Here is a 23,156-nt window from a genome sequence, read left to right as displayed (position 1 = left end):
TTATTGGCTTTGGTCTTGTATCGTCACCCTGACTACTGTCAGGTAAGGAAGTGGCATTAATCAAAACGTAATTATGTAAGGTTACCAATGCGCAAATACGAAGCATATTAAAACTTCTTCACAATCTTAAATCTTCCCACATGCATTTCAAACACTTACTGATAAGTACGGCCCTTTCCCAATGTAACTGCTTTGTTTGAACACCAAAGATGGCTTGGATATTTATGAAACCACGATACTATTGTTCCCACTTTCTTTAGAACTACCAAATGTGCGCTTCCCATGTCAGCCCTAGTGGCCTAATGGCTAAGGCCACTGGCCTCCTAAGCCAGGGATAGTGGGTTCGAGTCCCATCTGGGGTGGGGTTTTGTTATAAAATCGAACATAATTGTGTTATGTTTTATTGGCATGTGATATTTTGTAGATCTTGTTATCTGCTAAGTCCGCTCACGCTAGCCACAACGTGCTTGAGTGCTGTGGCAGCAGCCATGAAGCAAGTCAGTTTTTCAGTTGAAATCAAGATCTACTTTGTTTTTTGTGTATGGGTGGTTTGAAAAGATCACTTAAATTGTTACGTATTTTGAAATAAAGATGTATTCATTATTATGAACGTTGACAGAAAGGATATTGTATTTACATTTCCCACGTGTGCTTGCCTTGTATAAATCGATGGAGTTTCAACAAAGGCATTTGACTTCGGTTCATGTTAGCCTATACTGCCATCTGCAGCATTACCGCGGGTGTCTTTTACTTCTTTTGACAATAATATGGATCATTTCACAGTCCCATGTAAGAACATGTAGTCGTGGCCGAGTGGTTAAGGCGATGGACTAGAAATCCATTGGGGTTTCCCCGCGCAGGTTCGAATCCTGCCGACTACGTAAGCTTTCTTTTTAATTGTATGTGTTCATTCCTAATACATGTTTAAAGATGAGGAATTTGAAATATTACTGGTTCTACTTCATATCGCACCGGTTCATTTTGTTAAAGAATGTTCATTTTGGCACCATTCCAAATGCTGTGGTTTCTTTAAAGAAGAAAAGTCATGGCCCGTACGGGGATCGAACCCGCGACCTTGGCGTTATTAGCACCACGCTCTAACCAACTGAGCTAACCGGCCACACACATGGAGCGCGTTAATAAAACCCGAGAAAAACAAGGCCTGTGGACATTATGATTACCAAGATGTTATGTTAAACTCAACAATAACACATTCAAAGTATTGGAAAGGCATAATTAGAGGTCTCATCTTTATGAGGCAGTTTAGCAGTGTGAAGAAAGTGGCGAGGTGCGGGCTTGCGGTGACTTTCTCTCATTTAAAAAGCTGTGATTTGAATACTAAAAAGAAAAACATGTAAAATTACCAAGCATTCGGTGGACGTTTTAGAAATAAATTAACAAGAACTGTTGTCAGAAGTGGGGTTCGAGCCCACGCCTCCATGGAGACTGCGACCTGACCACAGCGCCTTAGACCGCTCGGCCATCCTGACTTACACCGACGACTTTGCACAACGCTGCAGCACACTGCTGAACCTCCCATGTCTGACGCTGCAGTAAATCACCTGGCGTGTGCGTGTACTTGTTCTTTTTCTGTTTATATTAAGGAGGGCGACAGGTTTTGTCGCATTTTGTATGGAATCACAAGGACACTCCTCTTACTGAAAGAAAATATACTGCAAACAGAGCGATCGCTTCACGGTTTGAATCAAAATCAGAACAGTCTGTTAGCAAATGAACTTCATCAAAAAACCACAAAGGCATTACATAAATGTTACAGATATATTTCGTAGACAGAACAGTTGTAACATATTTGAGTACATTTCTAAACAATCTGCTAATAACAGACATAATCTCAAAGCGCTATAATTTATTTTCAGATCTTATGAAAGACAAGTATGGTTGCGCATTATATCACAGAAAACAGGATAATCCTAGCGCTTCATTTAATCCCTCGGGTTGTACCATATGGAGATAGAAGATCCATTTGGATTCACATTGTAATAGTTTTTGATCGAGATTATCACGTCCTCGAGCTTGAAATATTTTTTGTATGCTGCGGTATTTCAGATCTGAAATGGAATGTTTGGCATCTACGAAATGTCTAGCTAGTGGTGAATGGATATCTTTTCTCCTAATTGAACTTTTATGCTTGCTCATCAATGCGCAATCGTCACTGTCTAGTAGTTTTACCAACATATTGCAAATGGCAAGGACAAAAAAACAAATAAATGACATGCGTTGAAGCACAGGTCATCACTTGTAAGACACTGTACTCTTTTTTCGTTGTATGGCTTGTAAAACGCAAACGCATTATCACAGGCGGCACAATTACGACATGGAAAATAATCCAGTAGATTTGTCCAGTACACCTAGATCTCTCGAACATGTCAATGAGTCAGCCCTTAATAAACACTGTCCGTGTTCATTTCTGTGTATATGACATTGTCTATAACCAATATCTGTTATGTAAGCGTATTGGTATGAAACCAATCGCAATTAATGCGATCCGTGTTTTCAGTCAGTTTGATAGTTTTAATCAATCATCGAAAAAGCAGCAGTGCTTTGCAACTGTAGTTCATCTTTCTTACGTTTTGGTAAGACACCCACTCAGAACGTGTCCGCTTCCTCCAGCCCCCTAAGGAACACTGGAGCGGTCATCAATAACAGCGAGCAGTTGGTCAAAAACAACACTCGCTGTCTTCTTCACGCTCAAAAACGAACACTCTCACTCTTCCTCGTGGGTAGCGAGCCCAAACACTTTCAAAACGCATTTCGCTAGCAAATCACTATAGAAATGATCCCTGAAAGTATTGTTTTATGGGCAAGTGGCCGACCGTCTCCCTCCAACTCTGAGTGGCACCGGTAGCTGTGCCGGTGACAAATAAACAGGAGCACTTTCATATAATGCAATTGCTGTAGCCCAGTGAGTTGTTACAATAACATTTCAAACTCATTCCAGACTGCAGGCGGTTAAAAGCTTAATTGGGTTCAATTTTTTGGTATGATTTAAAAAGTACGAGCCAGTTGCCTCATTTGCATTGCCTGCCTTCCTCCTTTGCACTGTGACGTCTATCAAATGTGTGCTTAAAATCTGATGAATACGATTCCCATTTGAACCGTAAATATTTTAATTATACGCATACAGTGTTCTGTTGGGCTCCGAGGGTGTTATCTAATAAAACAACGTAATCGGTGAGCGCGTTCGGCTTAACCAAAACGTTGCTGTTTCAAGCCCACGCAGGGACGAGGCATTCTTTTTGTCAATCGCCTTTCTGTCAAGCCAGTAAACCTGTATATAATAAGAAACATTCAACAGCTCGGAAACACCATAATAGAATCCAATGCGTTTACAAATGTGTTTTGAAACTGTTCATTTTTCACCCAAATGCGGTTCTCAAAAATTGTTTTGCCTACATTTTTCTATTGCTATTATTATTTTTTCCAGAGTAAGACGAAAAAGCAAACATCCATGAAATAGGTAAACACTGCTACAGCGTTTGAACTGTCTCAACAAACGTTCAGCTCTAAAACGTGTACATTGAAAGTCTATTAACATCTTTAACACAATCATGTGTGTTCCAATAGCGGCTATTCCACATGGTGATCAATAAAGTGAATGCTGGCTTTGTTCACATATTAGCAAGACGTTTTCAGGATTCACGCATATTCTGAACAAGCACACTAGAATATGGTAATGAAAGGACAGGAAAATAACAGGTTTATTGGCTTTGGTCTTGTATCGTCACCCTGACTACTGTCAGGTAAGGAAGTGGCATTAATCAAAACGTAATTATGTAAGGTTACCAATGCGCAAATACGAAGCATATTAAAACTTCTTCACAATCTTAAATCTTCCCACATGCATTTCAAACACTTACTGATAAGTACGGCCCTTTCCCAATGTAACTGCTTTGTTTGAACACCAAAGATGGCTTGGATATTTATGAAACCACGATACTATTGTTCCCACTTTCTTTAGAACTACCAAATGTGCGCTTCCCATGTCAGCCCTAGTGGCCTAATGGCTAAGGCCACTGGCCTCCTAAGCCAGGGATAGTGGGTTCGAGTCCCATCTGGGGTGGGGTTTTGTTATAAAATCGAACATAATTGTGTTATGTTTTATTGGCATGTGATATTTTGTAGATCTTGTTATCTGCTAAGTCCGCTCACGCTAGCCACAACGTGCTTGAGTGCTGTGGCAGCAGCCATGAAGCAAGTCAGTTTTTCAGTTGAAATCAAGATCTACTTTGTTTTTTGTGTATGGGTGGTTTGAAAAGATCACTTAAATTGTTACGTATTTTGAAATAAAGATGTATTCATTATTATGAACGTTGACAGAAAGGATATTGTATTTACATTTCCCACGTGTGCTTGCCTTGTATAAATCGATGGAGTTTCAACAAAGGCATTTGACTTCGGTTCATGTTAGCCTATACTGCCATCTGCAGCATTACCGCGGGTGTCTTTTACTTCTTTTGACAATAATATGGATCATTTCACAGTCCAATGTAAGAACATGTAGTCGTGGCCGAGTGGTTAAGGCGATGGACTAGAAATCCATTGGGGTTTCCCCGCGCAGGTTCGAATCCTGCCGACTACGTAAGCTTTCTTTTTAATTGTATGTGTTCATTCCTAATACATGTTTAAAGATGAGGAATCTGAAATATTACTGGTTCTACTTCATATCGCACCGGTTCATTTAGTTAAAGAATGTTCATTTTGGCACCATTCCAAATGCTGTGGTTTCTTTAAAGAAGAAAAGTCATGGCCCGTACGGGGATCGAACCCGCGACCTTGGCGTTATTAGCACCACGCTCTAACCAACTGAGCTAACCGGCCACACACATGGAGCGCGTTAATAAAACCCGAGAAAAACAAGGCCTGCGGACATTATGATTACCAAGATGTTATGTTAAACTCAACAATAACACATTCAAAGTATTGGAAAGGCATAATTAGAGGTCTCATCTTTATGAGGCAGTTTAGCAGTGTGAAGAAAGTGGCGAGGTGCGGGCTTGCGGTGACTTTCTCTCATTTAAAAAGCTGTGATTTGAATACTAAAAAGAAAAACATGTAAAATTACCAAGCATTCGGTGGACGTTTTAGAAATAAATTAACAAGAACTGTTGTCAGAAGTGGGGTTCGAGCCCACGCCTCCATGGAGACTGCGACCTGACCACAGCGCCTTAGACCGCTCGGCCATCCTGACTTACACCGACGACTTTGCACAACGCTGCAGCACACTGCTGAACCTCCCATGTCTGACGCTGCAGTAAATCACCTGGCGTGTGCGTGTACTTGTTCTTTTTCTGTTTATATTAAGGAGGGCGACAGGTTTTGTCGCATTTTGTATGGAATCACAAGGACACTCCTCTTACTGAAAGAAAATATACTGCAAACAGAGCGATCGCTTCACGGTTTGAATCAAAATCAGAACAGTCTGTTAGCAAATGAACTTCATCAAAAAACCACAAAGGCATTACATAAATGTTACAGATATATTTCGTAGACAGAACAGTTGTAACATATTTGAGTACATTTCTAAACAATCTGCTAATAACAGACATAATCTCAAAGCGCTATAATTTATTTTCAGATCTTATGAAAGACAAGTATGGTTGCGCATTATATCACAGAAAACAGGATAATCCTAGCGCTTCATTTAATCCCTCGGGTTGTACCATATGGAGATAGAAGATCCATTTGGATTCACATTGTAATAGTTTTTGATCGAGATTATCACGTCCTCGAGCTTGAAATATTTTTTGTATGCTGCGGTATTTCAGATCTGAAATGGAATGTTTGGCATCTACGAAATGTCTAGCTAGTGGTGAATGGATATCTTTTCTCCTAATTGAACTTTTATGCTTGCTCATCAATGCGCAATCGTCACTGTCTAGTAGTTTTACCAACATATTGCAAATGGCAAGGACAAAAAAACAAATAAATGACATGCGTTGAAGCACAGGTCATCACTTGTAAGACACTGTACTCTTTTTTCGTTGTATGGCTTGTAAAACGCAAACGCATTATCACAGGCGGCACAATTACGACATGGAAAATAATCCAGTAGATTTGTCCAGTACACCTAGATCTCTCGAACATGTCAATGAGTCAGCCCTTAATAAACACTGTCCGTGTTCATTTCTGTGTATATGACATTGTCTATAACCAATATCTGTTATGTAAGCGTATTGGTATGAAACCAATCGCAATTAATGCGATCCGTGTTTTCAGTCAGTTTGATAGTTTTAATCAATCATCGAAAAAGCAGCAGTGCTTTGCAACTGTAGTTCATCTTTCTTACGTTTTGGTAAGACACCCACTCAGAACGTGTCCGCTTCCTCCAGCCCCCTAAGGAACACTGGAGCGGTCATCAATAACAGCGAGCAGTTGGTCAAAAACAACACTCGCTGTCTTCTTCACGCTCAAAAACGAACACTCTCACTCTTCCTCGTGGGTAGCGAGCCCAAACACTTTCAAAACGCATTTCGCTAGCAAATCACTATAGAAATGATCCCTGAAAGTATTGTTTTATGGGCAAGTGGCCGACCGTCTCCCTCCAACTCTGAGTGGCACCGGTAGCTGTGCCGGTGACAAATAAACAGGAGCACTTTCATATAATGCAATTGCTGTAGCCCAGTGAGTTGTTACAATAACATTTCAAACTCATTCCAGACTGCAGGCGGTTAAAAGCTTAATTGGGTTCAATTTTTTGGTATGATTTAAAAAGTACGAGCCAGTTGCCTCATTTGCATTGCCTGCCTTCCTCCTTTGCACTGTGACGTCTATCAAACGTGTGCTTAAAATCTGATGAATACGATTCCCATTTGAACCGTAAATATTTTAATTATACGCATACAGTGTTCTGTTGGGCTCCGAGGGTGTTATCTAATAAAACAAGGTAATCGGTGAGCGCGTTCGGCTTAACCAAAACGTTGCTGTTTCAAGCCCACGCAGGGACGAGGCATTCTTTTTGTCAATCGCCTTTCTGTCAAGCCAGTAAACCTGTATATAATAAGAAACATTCAACAGCTCGGAAACACCATAATAGAATCCAATGCGTTTACAAATGTGTTTTGAAACTGTTCATTTTTCACCCAAATGCGGTTCTCAAAAATTGTTTTGCCTACATTTTTCTATTGCTATTATTATTTTTTCCAGAGTAAGACGAAAAAGCAAACATCCATGAAATAGGTAAACACTGCTACAGCGCTTGAACTGTCTCAACAAACGTTCAGCTCTAAAACGTGTACATTGAAAGTCTATTAACATCTTTAACACAATCATGTGTGTTCCAATAGCGGCTATTCCACATGGTGATCAATAAAGTGAATGCTGGCTTTGTTCACATATTAGCAAGACGTTTTCAGGATTCACGCATATTCTGAACAAGCACACTAGAATATGGTAATGAAAGGACAGGAAAATAACAGGTTTATTGGCTTTGGTCTTGTATCGTCACCCTGACTACTGTCAGGTAAGGAAGTGGCATTAATCAAAACGTAATTATGTAAGGTTACCAATGCGCAAATACGAAGCATATTAAAACTTCTTCACAATCTTAAATCTTCCCACATGCATTTCAAACACTTACTGATAAGTACGGCCCTTTCCCAATGTAACTGCTTTGTTTGAACACCAAAGATGGCTTGGATATTTATGAAACCACGATACTATTGTTCCCACTTTCTTTAGAACTACCAAATGTGCGCTTCCCATGTCAGCCCTAGTGGCCTAATGGCTAAGGCCACTGGCCTCCTAAGCCAGGGATAGTGGGTTCGAGTCCCATCTGGGGTGGGGTTTTGTTATAAAATCGAACATAATTGTGTTATGTTTTATTGGCATGTGATATTTTGTAGATCTTGTTATCTGCTAAGTCCGCTCACGCTAGCCACAACGTGCTTGAGTGCTGTGGCAGCAGCCATGAAGCAAGTCAGTTTTTCAGTTGAAATCAAGATCTACTTTGTTTTTTGTGTATGGGTGGTTTGAAAAGATCACTTAAATTGTTACGTATTTTGAAATAAAGATGTATTCATTATTATGAACGTTGACAGAAAGGATATTGTATTTACATTTCCCACGTGTGCTTGCCTTGTATAAATCGATGGAGTTTCAACAAAGGCATTTGACTTCGGTTCATGTTAGCCTATACTGCCATCTGCAGCATTACCGCGGGTGTCTTTTACTTCTTTTGACAATAATATGGATCATTTCACAGTCCAATGTAAGAACATGTAGTCGTGGCCGAGTGGTTAAGGCGATGGACTAGAAATCCATTGGGGTTTCCCCGCGCAGGTTCGAATCCTGCCGACTACGTAAGCTTTCTTTTTAATTGTATGTGTTCATTCCTAATACATGTTTAAAGATGAGGAATCTGAAATATTACTGGTTCTACTTCATATCGCACCGGTTCATTTAGTTAAAGAATGTTCATTTTGGCACCATTCCAAATGCTGTGGTTTCTTTAAAGAAGAAAAGTCATGGCCCGTACGGGGATCGAACCCGCGACCTTTTCGTTATTAGCACCACACTCTAACCAACTGAGCTAACCGGCCACACACATGGATCGCGTTAATAAAACCCGAGAAAAACAAGGCCTGCGGACATTATGATTACCAAGATGTTATGTTAAACTCAACAATAACACATTCAAAGTATTGGAAAGGCATAATTAGAGGTCTCATCTTTATGAGGCAGTTTAGCAGTGTGAAGAAAGTGGCGAGGTGCGGGCTTGCGGTGACTTTCTCTCATTTAAAAAGCTGTGATTTGAATACTAAAAAGAAAAACATGTAAAATTACCAAGCATTCAGTGGACGTTTTAGAAATAAATTAACAAGAACAGTTGTCAGAAGTGGGGTTCGATCCCACGCCTCCATGGAGACTGCGACCTGACCACAGCGCCTTAGACCGCTCGGCCATCCTGACTTAGACCGACGACTTTGCACAACGCTGCAGCACACTGCTGAACCTCCCATGTCTGACGCTGCAGTAAATCACCTGGCGTGTGCGTGTACTTGTTCTTTTTCTGTTTATATTAAGGAGGGCGACAGGTTTTGTCGCATTCTGTATGGAATCACAAGGACACTCCTCTTACTGAAAGAAAATATACTGCAAACAGAGCGATCGCTTAACGGTTTGAATCAAAATCAGAACAGTCTGTTAGCAAATGAACTTCATCAAAAAACCACAAAGGCATTACATAAATGTTACAGATATATTTCGTAGACAGAACAGTTGTAACATATTTGAGTACATTTCTAAACAATCTGCTAATAACAGACATAATCTCAAAGCGCTATAATTTATTTTCAGATCTTATGAAAGACAAGTATGGTTGCGCATTATATCACAGAAAACAGGATAATCCTAGCGCTTCATTTAATCCCTCGGGTTGTACCATATGGAGATAGAAGATCCATTTGGATTCACATTGTAATAGTTTTTGATCGAGATTATCACGTCCTCGAACTTGAAATATTTTTTTGTATGCTGCGGTATTTCAGATCTGAAATGGAATGTTTGGCATCTACGAAATGTCTAGCTAGTGGTGAATGGATATCTTTTCTCCTAATTGAACTTTTATGCTTGCTCATCAATGCGCAATCGTCACTGTCTAGTAGTTTTACCAACATATTGCAAATGGCAAGGATAAAAAAAACAAATAAATGACATGCGTTGAAGCACAGGTCATCACTTGAAAGACACTGTACTCTTTTTTCGTTGTATGGCTTGTAAAACGCAAACGCATTATCACAGGCGGCACAATTACGACATGGAAAAAAATCCAGTAGATTTGTCCAGTACACCTAGATCTCTCGAACATGTCAATGAGTCAGCCCTTAATAAACACTGTCCGTGTTCATTTCTGTGTATATGACATTGTCTATAACCAATATCTGTTATGTAAGCGTATTGGTATGAAACCAATCGCAATTAATGCGATCCGTGTTTTCAGTCAGTTTGATAGTTTTAATCAATCATCGAGAAAGCAGCAGTGCTTTGCAACTGTAGTTCATCTTTCTTACGTTTTGGTAAGATACCCACTCAGAACGTGTCCGCTTCCTCCAGCCCCCTAAGGAACACTGGAGCGGTCATCAATAACAGCGAGCAGTTGGTCAAAAACAACACTCGCTGTCTTCTTCACGCTCAAAAACGAACACTCTCACTCTTCCTCGTGAGTAGCGAGCCCAAACACTTTCAAAACGCATTTCGCTAGCAAATCACTATAGAAATGATCCCTGAAAGTATTGTTTTATGGGCAAGTGGCCGACCGTCTCCCTCCAACTCTGAGTGGCACCGGTAGCTGTGCCGGTGACAAATAAACAGGAGCACTTTCATATAATGCAATTGCTGTAGCCCAGTGAGTTGTTACAATAACATTTCAAACTCATTCCAGACTGCAGGCGGTTAAAAGCTTAATTGGGTTCAATTTTTTGGTATGATTTAAAAAGTACGAGCCAGTTGCCTCATTTGCATTGCCTGCCTTCCTCCTTTGCACTGTGACGTCTATCAAATGTGTGCTTAAAATCTGATGAATACGATTCCCATTTTAACCGTAAATATTTTAATTATACGCATACAGTGTTCTGTTGGGCTCCGAGGGTGTTATCTAATAAAACAACGTAATCGGTGAGCGCGTTCGGCTTAACCAAAACGTTGCTGTTTCAGGCCCACGCAGGGACGAGGCATTCTTTTTGTCAATCGCCTTTCTGTCAAGCCAGTAAACCTGTATATAATAAGAAACATTCAACAGCTCGGAAACACCATAATAGAATCCAATGCGTTTACAAATGTGTTTTGAAACTGTTCATTTTTCACCCAAATGCGGTTCTCAAAAATTGTTTTGCCTACATTTTTCTATTGCTATTATTATTTTTTCCAGAGTAAGACGAAAAAGCAAACATCCATGAAATAGGTAAACACTGCTACAGCGCTTGAACTGTCTCAACAAACGTTCAGCTCTAAAACGTGTACATTGAAAGTCTATTAACATCTTTAACACAATCATGTGTGTTCCAATAGCGGCTATTCCACATGGTGATCAATAAAGTGAATGCTGGCTTTGTTCACATATTAGCAAGACGTTTTCAGGATTCACGCATATTCTGAACAAGCACACTAGAATATGGTAATGAAAGGACAGGAAAATAACAGGTTTATTGGCTTTGGTCTTGTATCGTCACCCTGACTACTGTCAGGTAAGGAAGTGGCATTAATCAAAACGTAATTATGTAAGGTTACCAATGCGCAAATACGAAGCATATTAAAACTTCTTCACAATCTTAAATCTTCCCACATGCATTTCAAACACTTACTGATAAGTACGGCCCTTTCCCAATGTAACTGCTTTGTTTGAACACCAAAGATGGCTTGGATATTTATGAAACCACGATACTATTGTTCCCACTTTCTTTAGAACTACCAAATGTGCGCTTCCCATGTCAGCCCTAGTGGCCTAATGGCTAAGGCCACTGGCCTCCTAAGCCAGGGATAGTGGGTTCGAGTCCCATCTGGGGTGGGGTTTTGTTATAAAATCGAACATAATTGTGTTATGTTTTATTGGCATGTGATATTTTGTAGATCTTGTTATCTGCTAAGTCCGCTCACGCTAGCCACAACGTGCTTGAGTGCTGTGGCAGCAGCCATGAAGCAAGTCAGTTTTTCAGTTGAAATCAAGATCTACTTTGTTTTTTGTGTATGGGTGGTTTGAAAAGATCACTTAAATTGTTACGTATTTTGAAATAAAGATGTATTCATTATTATGAACGTTGACAGAAAGGATATTGTATTTACATTTCCCACGTGTGCTTGCCTTGTATAAATCGATGGAGTTTCAACAAAGGCATTTGACTTCGGTTCATGTTAGCCTATACTGCCATCTGCAGCATTACCGCGGGTGTCTTTTACTTCTTTTGACAATAATATGGATCATTTCACAGTCCAATGTAAGAACATGTAGTCGTGGCCGAGTGGTTAAGGCGATGGACTAGAAATCCATTGGGGTTTCCCCGCGCAGGTTCGAATCCTGCCGACTACGTAAGCTTTCTTTTTAATTGTATGTGTTCATTCCTAATACATGTTTAAAGATGAGGAATCTGAAATATTACTGGTTCTACTTCATATCGCACCGGTTCATTTAGTTAAAGAATGTTCATTTTGGCACCATTCCAAATGCTGTGGTTTCTTTAAAGAAGAAAAGTCATGGCCCGTACGGGGATCGAACCCGCGACCTTGGCGTTATTAGCACCACGCTCTAACCAACTGAGCTAACCGGCCACACACATGGAGCGCGTTAATAAAACCCGAGAAAAACAAGGCCTGCGGACATTATGATTACCAAGATGTTATGTTAAACTCAACAATAACACATTCAAAGTATTGGAAAGGCATAATTAGAGGTCTCATCTTTATGAGGCAGTTTAGCAGTGTGAAGAAAGTGGCGAGGTGCGGGCTTGCGGTGACTTTCTCTCATTTAAAAAGCTGTGATTTGAATACTAAAAAGAAAAACATGTAAAATTACCAAGCATTCGGTGGACGTTTTAGAAATAAATTAACAAGAACTGTTGTCAGAAGTGGGGTTCGAGCCCACGCCTCCATGGAGACTGCGACCTGACCACAGCGCCTTAGACCGCTCGGCCATCCTGACTTACACCGACGACTTTGCACAACGCTGCAGCACACTGCTGAACCTCCCATGTCTGACGCTGCAGTAAATCACCTGGCGTGTGCGTGTACTTGTTCTTTTTCTGTTTATATTAAGGAGGGCGACAGGTTTTGTCGCATTTTGTATGGAATCACAAGGACACTCCTCTTACTGAAAGAAAATATACTGCAAACAGAGCGATCGCTTCACGGTTTGAATCAAAATCAGAACAGTCTGTTAGCAAATGAACTTCATCAAAAAACCACAAAGGCATTACATAAATGTTACAGATATATTTCGTAGACAGAACAGTTGTAACATATTTGAGTACATTTCTAAACAATCTGCTAATAACAGACATAATCTCAAAGCGCTATAATTTATTTTCAGATCTTATGAAAGACAAGTATGGTTGCGCATTATATCACAGAAAACAGGATAATCCTAGCGCTTCATTTAATCCCTCGGGTTGTACCATATGGAGATAGAAGATCCATTTGGATTCACATTGTAATAGTTTTTGATCGAGATTATCACGTCCTCGAGCTTGAAATATTTTTTGTATGCTGCGGTATTTCAGATCTGAAATGGAATGTTTGGCATCTACGAAATGTCTAGCTAGTGGTGAATGGATATCTTTTCTCCTAATTGAACTTTTATGCTTGCTCATCAATGCGCAATCGTCACTGTCTAGTAGTTTTACCAACATATTGCAAATGGCAAGGACAAAAAAACAAATAAATGACATGCGTTGAAGCACAGGTCATCACTTGTAAGACACTGTACTCTTTTTTCGTTGTATGGCTTGTAAAACGCAAACGCATTATCACAGGCGGCACAATTACGACATGGAAAATAATCCAGTAGATTTGTCCAGTACACCTAGATCTCTCGAACATGTCAATGAGTCAGCCCTTAATAAACACTGTCCGTGTTCATTTCTGTGTATATGACATTGTCTATAACCAATATCTGTTATGTAAGCGTATTGGTATGAAACCAATCGCAATTAATGCGATCCGTGTTTTCAGTCAGTTTGATAGTTTTAATCAATCATCGAAAAAGCAGCAGTGCTTTGCAACTGTAGTTCATCTTTCTTACGTTTTGGTAAGACACCCACTCAGAACGTGTCCGCTTCCTCCAGCCCCCTAAGGAACACTGGAGCGGTCATCAATAACAGCGAGCAGTTGGTCAAAAACAACACTCGCTGTCTTCTTCACGCTCAAAAACGAACACTCTCACTCTTCCTCGTGGGTAGCGAGCCCAAACACTTTCAAAACGCATTTCGCTAGCAAATCACTATAGAAATGATCCCTGAAAGTATTGTTTTATGGGCAAGTGGCCGACCGTCTCCCTCCAACTCTGAGTGGCACCGGTAGCTGTGCCGGTGACAAATAAACAGGAGCACTTTCATATAATGCAATTGCTGTAGCCCAGTGAGTTGTTACAATAACATTTCAAACTCATTCCAGACTGCAGGCGGTTAAAAGCTTAATTGGGTTCAATTTTTTGGTATGATTTAAAAAGTACGAGCCAGTTGCCTCATTTGCATTGCCTGCCTTCCTCCTTTGCACTGTGACGTCTATCAAACGTGTGCTTAAAATCTGATGAATACGATTCCCATTTGAACCGTAAATATTTTAATTATACGCATACAGTGTTCTGTTGGGCTCCGAGGGTGTTATCTAATAAAACAACGTAATCGGTGAGCGCGTTCGGCTTAACCAAAACGTTGCTGTTTCAAGCCCACGCAGGGACGAGGCATTCTTTTTGTCAATCGCCTTTCTGTCAAGCCAGTAAACCTGTATATAATAAGAAACATTCAACAGCTCGGAAACACCATAATAGAATCCAATGCGTTTACAAATGTGTTTTGAAACTGTTCATTTTTCACCCAAATGCGGTTCTCAAAAATTGTTTTGCCTACATTTTTCTATTGCTATTATTATTTTTTCCAGAGTAAGACGAAAAAGCAAACATCCATGAAATAGGTAAACACTGCTACAGCGCTTGAACTGTCTCAACAAACGTTCAGCTCTAAAACGTGTACATTGAAAGTCTATTAACATCTTTAACACAATCATGTGTGTTCCAATAGCGGCTATTCCACATGGTGATCAATAAAGTGAATGCTGGCTTTGTTCACATATTAGCAAGACGTTTTCAGGATTCACGCATATTCTGAACAAGCACACTAGAATATGGTAATGAAAGGACAGGAAAATAACAGGTTTATTGGCTTTGGTCTTGTATCGTCACCCTGACTACTGTCAGGTAAGGAAGTGGCATTAATCAAAACGTAATTATGTAAGGTTACCAATGCGCAAATACGAAGCATATTAAAACTTCTTCACAATCTTAAATCTTCCCACATGCATTTCAAACACTTACTGATAAGTACGGCCCTTTCCCAATGTAACTGCTTTGTTTGAACACCAAAGATGGCTTGGATATTTATGAAACCACGATACTATTGTTCCCACTTTCTTTAGAACTACCAAATGTGCGCTTCCCATGTCAGCCCTAGTGGCCTAATGGCTAAGGCCACTGGCCTCCTAAGCCAGGGATAGTGGGTTCGAGTCCCATCTGGGGTGGGGTTTTGTTATAAAATCGAACATAATTGTGTTATGTTTTATTGGCATGTGATATTTTGTAGATCTTGTTATCTGCTAAGTCCGCTCACGCTAGCCACAACGTGCTTGAGTGCTGTGGCAGCAGCCATGAAGCAAGTCAGTTTTTCAGTTGAAATCAAGATCTACTTTGTTTTTTGTGTATGGGTGGTTTGAAAAGATCACTTAAATTGTTACGTATTTTGAAATAAAGATGTATTCATTATTATGAACGTTGACAGAAAGGATATTGTATTTACATTTCCCACGTGTGCTTGCCTTGTATAAATCGATGGAGTTTCAACAAAGGCATTTGACTTCGGTTCATGTTAGCCTATACTGCCATCTGCAGCATTACCGCGGGTGTCTTTTACTTCTTTTGACAATAATATGGATCATTTCACAGTCCCATGTAAGAACATGTAGTCGTGGCCGAGTGGTTAAGGCGATGGACTAGAAATCCATTGGGGTTTCCCCGCGCAGGTTCGAATCCTGCCGACTACGTAAGCTTTCTTTTTAATTGTATGTGTTCATTCCTAATACATGTTTAAAGATGAGGAATTTGAAATATTACTGGTTCTACTTCATATCGCACCGGTTCATTTTGTTAAAGAATGTTCATTTTGGCACCATTCCAAATGCTGTGGTTTCTTTAAAGAAGAAAAGTCATGGCCCGTACGGGGATCGAACCCGCGACCTTGGCGTTATTAGCACCACGCTCTAACCAACTGAGCTAACCGGCCACACACATGGAGCGCGTTAATAAAACCCGAGAAAAACAAGGCCTGTGGACATTATGATTACCAAGATGTTATGTTAAACTCAACAATAACACATTCAAAGTATTGGAAAGGCATAATTAGAGGTCTCATCTTTATGAGGCAGTTTAGCAGTGTGAAGAAAGTGGCGAGGTGCGGGCTTGCGGTGACTTTCTCTCATTTAAAAAGCTGTGATTTGAATACTAAAAAGAAAAACATGTAAAATTACCAAGCATTCGGTGGACGTTTTAGAAATAAATTAACAAGAACTGTTGTCAGAAGTGGGGTTCGAGCCCACGCCTCCATGGAGACTGCGACCTGACCACAGCGCCTTAGACCGCTCGGCCATCCTGACTTACACCGACGACTTTGCACAACGCTGCAGCACACTGCTGAACCTCCCATGTCTGACGCTGCAGTAAATCACCTGGCGTGTGCGTGTACTTGTTCTTTTTCTGTTTATATTAAGGAGGGCGACAGGTTTTGTCGCATTTTGTATGGAATCACAAGGACACTCCTCTTACTGAAAGAAAATATACTGCAAACAGAGCGATCGCTTCACGGTTTGAATCAAAATCAGAACAGTCTGTTAGCAAATGAACTTCATCAAAAAACCACAAAGGCATTACATAAATGTTACAGATATATTTCGTAGACAGAACAGTTGTAACATATTTGAGTACATTTCTAAACAATCTGCTAATAACAGACATAATCTCAAAGCGCTATAATTTATTTTCAGATCTTATGAAAGACAAGTATGGTTGCGCATTATATCACAGAAAACAGGATAATCCTAGCGCTTCATTTAATCCCTCGGGTTGTACCATATGGAGATAGAAGATCCATTTGGATTCACATTGTAATAGTTTTTGATCGAGATTATCACGTCCTCGAGCTTGAAATATTTTTTGTATGCTGCGGTATTTCAGATCTGAAATGGAATGTTTGGCATCTACGAAATGTCTAGCTAGTGGTGAATGGATATCTTTTCTCCTAATTGAACTTTTATGCTTGCTCATCAATGCGCAATCGTCACTGTCTAGTAGTTTTACCAACATATTGCAAATGGCAAGGACAAAAAAACAAATAAATGACATGCGTTGAAGCACAGGTCATCACTTGTAAGACACTGTACTCTTTTTTCGTTGTATGGCTTGTAAAACGCAAACGCATTATCACAGGCGGCACAATTACGACATGGAAAATAATCCAGTAGATTTGTCCAGTACACCTAGATCTCTCGAACATGTCAATGAGTCAGCCCTTAATAAACACTGTCCGTGTTCATTTCTGTGTATATGACATTGTCTATAACCAATATCTGTTATGTAAGCGTATTGGTATGAAACCAATCGCAATTAATGCGATCCGTGTTTTCAGTCAGTTTGATAGTTTTAATCAATCATCGAAAAAGCAGCAGTGCTTTGCAACTGTAGTTCATCTTTCTTACGTTTTGGTAAGACACCCACTCAGAACGTGTCCGCTTCCTCCAGCCCCCTAAGGAACACTGGAGCGGTCATCAATAACAGCGAGCAGTTGGTCAAAAACAACACTCGCTGTCTTCTTCACGCTCAAAAACGAACACTCTCACTCTTCCTCGTGGGTAGCGAGCCCAAACACTTTCAAAACGCATTTCGCTAGCAAATCACTATAGAAATGATCCCTGAAAGTATTGTTTTATGGGCAAGTGGCCGACCGTCTCCCTCCAACTCTGAGTGGCACCGGTAGCTGTGCCGGTGACAAATAAACAGGAGCACTTTCATATAATGCAATTGCTGTAGCCCAGTGAGTTGTTACAATAACATTTCAAACTCATTCCAGACTGCAGGCGGTTAAAAGCTTAATTGGGTTCAATTTTTTGGTATGATTTAAAAAGTACGAGCCAGTTGCCTCATTTGCATTGCCTGCCTTCCTCCTTTGCACTGTGACGTCTATCAAATGTGTGCTTAAAATCTGATGAATACGATTCCCATTTGAACCGTAAATATTTTAATTATACGCATACAGTGTTCTGTTGGGCTCCGAGGGTGTTATCTAATAAAACAACGTAATCGGTGAGCGCGTTCGGCTTAACCAAAACGTTGCTGTTTCAAGCCCACGCAGGGACGAGGCATTCTTTTTGTCAATCGCCTTTCTGTCAAGCCAGTAAACCTGTATATAATAAGAAACATTCAACAGCTCGGAAACACCATAATAGAATCCAATGCGTTTACAAATGTGTTTTGAAACTGTTCATTTTTCACCCAAATGCGGTTCTCAAAAATTGTTTTGCCTACATTTTTCTATTGCTATTATTATTTTTTCCAGAGTAAGACGAAAAAGCAAACATCCATGAAATAGGTAAACACTGCTACAGCGTTTGAACTGTCTCAACAAACGTTCAGCTCTAAAACGTGTACATTGAAAGTCTATTAACATCTTTAACACAATCATGTGTGTTCCAATAGCGGCTATTCCACATGGTGATCAATAAAGTGAATGCTGGCTTTGTTCACATATTAGCAAGACGTTTTCAGGATTCACGCATATTCTGAACAAGCACACTAGAATATGGTAATGAAAGGACAGGAAAATAACAGGTTTATTGGCTTTGGTCTTGTATCGTCACCCTGACTACTGTCAGGTAAGGAAGTGGCATTAATCAAAACGTAATTATGTAAGGTTACCAATGCGCAAATACGAAGCATATTAAAACTTCTTCACAATCTTAAATCTTCCCACATGCATTTCAAACACTTACTGATAAGTACGGCCCTTTCCCAATGTAACTGCTTTGTTTGAACACCAAAGATGGCTTGGATATTTATGAAACCACGATACTATTGTTCCCACTTTCTTTAGAACTACCAAATGTGCGCTTCCCATGTCAGCCCTAGTGGCCTAATGGCTAAGGCCACTGGCCTCCTAAGCCAGGGATAGTGGGTTCGAGTCCCATCTGGGGTGGGGTTTTGTTATAAAATCGAACATAATTGTGTTATGTTTTATTGGCATGTGATATTTTGTAGATCTTGTTATCTGCTAAGTCCGCTCACGCTAGCCACAACGTGCTTGAGTGCTGTGGCAGCAGCCATGAAGCAAGTCAGTTTTTCAGTTGAAATCAAGATCTACTTTGTTTTTTGTGTATGGGTGGTTTGAAAAGATCACTTAAATTGTTACGTATTTTGAAATAAAGATGTATTCATTATTATGAACGTTGACAGAAAGGATATTGTATTTACATTTCCCACGTGTGCTTGCCTTGTATAAATCGATGGAGTTTCAACAAAGGCATTTGACTTCGGTTCATGTTAGCCTATACTGCCATCTGCAGCATTACCGCGGGTGTCTTTTACTTCTTTTGACAATAATATGGATCATTTCACAGTCCAATGTAAGAACATGTAGTCGTGGCCGAGTGGTTAAGGCGATGGACTAGAAATCCATTGGGGTTTCCCCGCGCAGGTTCGAATCCTGCCGACTACGTAAGCTTTCTTTTTAATTGTATGTGTTCATTCCTAATACATGTTTAAAGATGAGGAATCTGAAATATTACTGGTTCTACTTCATATCGCACCGGTTCATTTAGTTAAAGAATGTTCATTTTGGCACCATTCCAAATGCTGTGGTTTCTTTAAAGAAGAAAAGTCATGGCCCGTACGGGGATCGAACCCGCGACCTTGGCGTTATTAGCACCACGCTCTAACCAACTGAGCTAACCGGCCACACACATGGAGCGCGTTAATAAAACCCGAGAAAAACAAGGCCTGCGGACATTATGATTACCAAGATGTTATGTTAAACTCAACAATAACACATTCAAAGTATTGGAAAGGCATAATTAGAGGTCTCATCTTTATGAGGCAGTTTAGCAGTGTGAAGAAAGTGGCGAGGTGCGGGCTTGCGGTGACTTTCTCTCATTTAAAAAGCTGTGATTTGAATACTAAAAAGAAAAACATGTAAAATTACCAAGCATTCGGTGGACGTTTTAGAAATAAATTAACAAGAACTGTTGTCAGAAGTGGGGTTCGAGCCCACGCCTCCATGGAGACTGCGACCTGACCACAGCGCCTTAGACCGCTCGGCCATCCTGACTTACACCGACGACTTTGCACAACGCTGCAGCACACTGCTGAACCTCCCATGTCTGACGCTGCAGTAAATCACCTGGCGTGTGCGTGTACTTGTTCTTTTTCTGTTTATATTAAGGAGGGCGACAGGTTTTGTCGCATTTTGTATGGAATCACAAGGACACTCCTCTTACTGAAAGAAAATATACTGCAAACAGAGCGATCGCTTCACGGTTTGAATCAAAATCAGAACAGTCTGTTAGCAAATGAACTTCATCAAAAAACCACAAAGGCATTACATAAATGTTACAGATATATTTCGTAGACAGAACAGTTGTAACATATTTGAGTACATTTCTAAACAATCTGCTAATAACAGACATAATCTCAAAGCGCTATAATTTATTTTCAGATCTTATGAAAGACAAGTATGGTTGCGCATTATATCACAGAAAACAGGATAATCCTAGCGCTTCATTTAATCCCTCGGGTTGTACCATATGGAGATAGAAGATCCATTTGGATTCACATTGTAATAGTTTTTGATCGAGATTATCACGTCCTCGAGCTTGAAATATTTTTTGTATGCTGCGGTATTTCAGATCTGAAATGGAATGTTTGGCATCTACGAAATGTCTAGCTAGTGGTGAATGGATATCTTTTCTCCTAATTGAACTTTTATGCTTGCTCATCAATGCGCAATCGTCACTGTCTAGTAGTTTTACCAACATATTGCAAATGGCAAGGACAAAAAAACAAATAAATGACATGCGTTGAAGCACAGGTCATCACTTGTAAGACACTGTACTCTTTTTTCGTTGTATGGCTTGTAAAACGCAAACGCATTATCACAGGCGGCACAATTACGACATGGAAAATAATCCAGTAGATTTGTCCAGTACACCTAGATCTCTCGAACATGTCAATGAGTCAGCCCTTAATAAACACTGTCCGTGTTCATTTCTGTGTATATGACATTGTCTATAACCAATATCTGTTATGTAAGCGTATTGGTATGAAACCAATCGCAATTAATGCGATCCGTGTTTTCAGTCAGTTTGATAGTTTTAATCAATCATCGAAAAAGCAGCAGTGCTTTGCAACTGTAGTTCATCTTTCTTACGTTTTGGTAAGACACCCACTCAGAACGTGTCCGCTTCCTCCAGCCCCCTAAGGAACACTGGAGCGGTCATCAATAACAGCGAGCAGTTGGTCAAAAACAACACTCGCTGTCTTCTTCACGCTCAAAAACGAACACTCTCACTCTTCCTCGTGGGTAGCGAGCCCAAACACTTTCAAAACGCATTTCGCTAGCAAATCACTATAGAAATGATCCCTGAAAGTATTGTTTTATGGGCAAGTGGCCGACCGTCTCCCTCCAACTCTGAGTGGCACCGGTAGCTGTGCCGGTGACAAATAAACAGGAGCACTTTCATATAATGCAATTGCTGTAGCCCAGTGAGTTGTTACAATAACATTTCAAACTCATTCCAGACTGCAGGCGGTTAAAAGCTTAATTGGGTTCAATTTTTTGGTATGATTTAAAAAGTACGAGCCAGTTGCCTCATTTGCATTGCCTGCCTTCCTCCTTTGCACTGTGACGTCTATCAAACGTGTGCTTAAAATCTGATGAATACGATTCCCATTTGAACCGTAAATATTTTAATTATACGCATACAGTGTTCTGTTGGGCTCCGAGGGTGTTATCTAATAAAACAACGTAATCGGTGAGCGCGTTCGGCTTAACCAAAACGTTGCTGTTTCAAGCCCACGCAGGGACGAGGCATTCTTTTTGTCAATCGCCTTTCTGTCAAGCCAGTAAACCTGTATATAATAAGAAACATTCAACAGCTCGGAAACACCATAATAGAATCCAATGCGTTTACAAATGTGTTTTGAAACTGTTCATTTTTCACCCAAATGCGGTTCTCAAAAATTGTTTTGCCTACATTTTTCTATTGCTATTATTATTTTTTCCAGAGTAAGACGAAAAAGCAAACATCCATGAAATAGGTAAACACTGCTACAGCGCTTGAACTGTCTCAACAAACGTTCAGCTCTAAAACGTGTACATTGAAAGTCTATTAACATCTTTAACACAATCATGTGTGTTCCAATAGCGGCTATTCCACATGGTGATCAATAAAGTGAATGCTGGCTTTGTTCACATATTAGCAAGACGTTTTCAGGATTCACGCATATTCTGAACAAGCACACTAGAATATGGTAATGAAAGGACAGGAAAATAACAGGTTTATTGGCTTTGGTCTTGTATCGTCACCCTGACTACTGTCAGGTAAGGAAGTGGCATTAATCAAAACGTAATTATGTAAGGTTACCAATGCGCAAATACGAAGCATATTAAAACTTCTTCACAATCTTAAATCTTCCCACATGCATTTCAAACACTTACTGATAAGTACGGCCCTTTCCCAATGTAACTGCTTTGTTTGAACACCAAAGATGGCTTGGATATTTATGAAACCACGATACTATTGTTCCCACTTTCTTTAGAACTACCAAATGTGCGCTTCCCATGTCAGCCCTAGTGGCCTAATGGCTAAGGCCACTGGCCTCCTAAGCCAGGGATAGTGGGTTCGAGTCCCATCTGGGGTGGGGTTTTGTTATAAAATCGAACATAATTGTGTTATGTTTTATTGGCATGTGATATTTTGTAGATCTTGTTATCTGCTAAGTCCGCTCACGCTAGCCACAACGTGCTTGAGTGCTGTGGCAGCAGCCATGAAGCAAGTCAGTTTTTCAGTTGAAATCAAGATCTACTTTGTTTTTTGTGTATGGGTGGTTTGAAAAGATCACTTAAATTGTTACGTATTTTGAAATAAAGATGTATTCATTATTATGAACGTTGACAGAAAGGATATTGTATTTACATTTCCCACGTGTGCTTGCCTTGTATAAATCGATGGAGTTTCAACAAAGGCATTTGACTTCGGTTCATGTTAGCCTATACTGCCATCTGCAGCATTACCGCGGGTGTCTTTTACTTCTTTTGACAATAATATGGATCATTTCACAGTCCAATGTAAGAACATGTAGTCGTGGCCGAGTGGTTAAGGCGATGGACTAGAAATCC

General features: G+C 40.2%; 18 non-coding genes across 18 annotated transcripts; 6 read left to right on the top strand and 12 right to left on the bottom strand.

Annotated features, from left to right (window-relative positions):
- The first annotated feature begins 799 nt into the window (after positions 1–799).
- On the top strand, positions 800–881 carry trnas-aga (transfer RNA serine (anticodon AGA)). The gene has a single exon. It is a non-coding gene; the product is annotated as a tRNA-Ser (tRNA).
- A 165-nt stretch (positions 882–1,046) lies between these two features.
- Positions 1,047–1,120, bottom strand: trnai-aau (transfer RNA isoleucine (anticodon AAU)). Its single transcript has one exon. It is a non-coding gene; the product is annotated as a tRNA-Ile (tRNA).
- A 1,482-nt stretch (positions 1,121–2,602) lies between these two features.
- LOC131735805 (small nucleolar RNA U3) lies at positions 2,603–2,817 on the bottom strand. The gene has a single exon (XR_009327714.1). It is a non-coding gene; the product is annotated as a small nucleolar RNA U3 (small nucleolar RNA).
- A 1,701-nt stretch (positions 2,818–4,518) lies between these two features.
- trnas-aga (transfer RNA serine (anticodon AGA)) lies at positions 4,519–4,600 on the top strand. Its single transcript has one exon. It is a non-coding gene; the product is annotated as a tRNA-Ser (tRNA).
- Positions 4,601–4,765: 165 nt separating this feature from the next.
- On the bottom strand, positions 4,766–4,839 carry trnai-aau (transfer RNA isoleucine (anticodon AAU)). The gene has a single exon. It is a non-coding gene; the product is annotated as a tRNA-Ile (tRNA).
- Positions 4,840–6,321: 1,482 nt separating this feature from the next.
- Positions 6,322–6,536, bottom strand: LOC131735804 (small nucleolar RNA U3). Its single transcript, XR_009327713.1, has one exon. It is a non-coding gene; the product is annotated as a small nucleolar RNA U3 (small nucleolar RNA).
- A 1,701-nt stretch (positions 6,537–8,237) lies between these two features.
- Positions 8,238–8,319, top strand: trnas-aga (transfer RNA serine (anticodon AGA)). The gene has a single exon. It is a non-coding gene; the product is annotated as a tRNA-Ser (tRNA).
- A 527-nt stretch (positions 8,320–8,846) lies between these two features.
- trnal-cag (transfer RNA leucine (anticodon CAG)) lies at positions 8,847–8,928 on the bottom strand. The gene has a single exon. It is a non-coding gene; the product is annotated as a tRNA-Leu (tRNA).
- Positions 8,929–10,042: 1,114 nt separating this feature from the next.
- On the bottom strand, positions 10,043–10,257 carry LOC131735800 (small nucleolar RNA U3). The gene has a single exon (XR_009327709.1). It is a non-coding gene; the product is annotated as a small nucleolar RNA U3 (small nucleolar RNA).
- A 1,701-nt stretch (positions 10,258–11,958) lies between these two features.
- trnas-aga (transfer RNA serine (anticodon AGA)) lies at positions 11,959–12,040 on the top strand. The gene has a single exon. It is a non-coding gene; the product is annotated as a tRNA-Ser (tRNA).
- A 165-nt stretch (positions 12,041–12,205) lies between these two features.
- trnai-aau (transfer RNA isoleucine (anticodon AAU)) lies at positions 12,206–12,279 on the bottom strand. The gene has a single exon. It is a non-coding gene; the product is annotated as a tRNA-Ile (tRNA).
- A 1,482-nt stretch (positions 12,280–13,761) lies between these two features.
- Positions 13,762–13,976, bottom strand: LOC131735803 (small nucleolar RNA U3). Its single transcript, XR_009327712.1, has one exon. It is a non-coding gene; the product is annotated as a small nucleolar RNA U3 (small nucleolar RNA).
- Positions 13,977–15,677: 1,701 nt separating this feature from the next.
- trnas-aga (transfer RNA serine (anticodon AGA)) lies at positions 15,678–15,759 on the top strand. The gene has a single exon. It is a non-coding gene; the product is annotated as a tRNA-Ser (tRNA).
- Positions 15,760–15,924: 165 nt separating this feature from the next.
- trnai-aau (transfer RNA isoleucine (anticodon AAU)) lies at positions 15,925–15,998 on the bottom strand. Its single transcript has one exon. It is a non-coding gene; the product is annotated as a tRNA-Ile (tRNA).
- A 1,482-nt stretch (positions 15,999–17,480) lies between these two features.
- On the bottom strand, positions 17,481–17,695 carry LOC131735802 (small nucleolar RNA U3). The gene has a single exon (XR_009327711.1). It is a non-coding gene; the product is annotated as a small nucleolar RNA U3 (small nucleolar RNA).
- Positions 17,696–19,396: 1,701 nt separating this feature from the next.
- Positions 19,397–19,478, top strand: trnas-aga (transfer RNA serine (anticodon AGA)). The gene has a single exon. It is a non-coding gene; the product is annotated as a tRNA-Ser (tRNA).
- A 165-nt stretch (positions 19,479–19,643) lies between these two features.
- trnai-aau (transfer RNA isoleucine (anticodon AAU)) lies at positions 19,644–19,717 on the bottom strand. The gene has a single exon. It is a non-coding gene; the product is annotated as a tRNA-Ile (tRNA).
- Positions 19,718–21,199: 1,482 nt separating this feature from the next.
- On the bottom strand, positions 21,200–21,414 carry LOC131735796 (small nucleolar RNA U3). The gene has a single exon (XR_009327705.1). It is a non-coding gene; the product is annotated as a small nucleolar RNA U3 (small nucleolar RNA).
- Positions 21,415–23,156: the final 1,742 nt, after the last annotated feature.

The sequence above is a fragment of the Acipenser ruthenus genome, unplaced genomic scaffold, assembly GCF_902713425.1.
Source record: "Acipenser ruthenus unplaced genomic scaffold, fAciRut3.2 maternal haplotype, whole genome shotgun sequence".
Classification (NCBI taxonomy): domain Eukaryota; kingdom Metazoa; phylum Chordata; class Actinopteri; order Acipenseriformes; family Acipenseridae; genus Acipenser; species Acipenser ruthenus.
The sequence above is the reverse complement of the archived record's forward strand: the minus strand, read 5'-3'. Positions and strand labels throughout refer to the sequence as shown.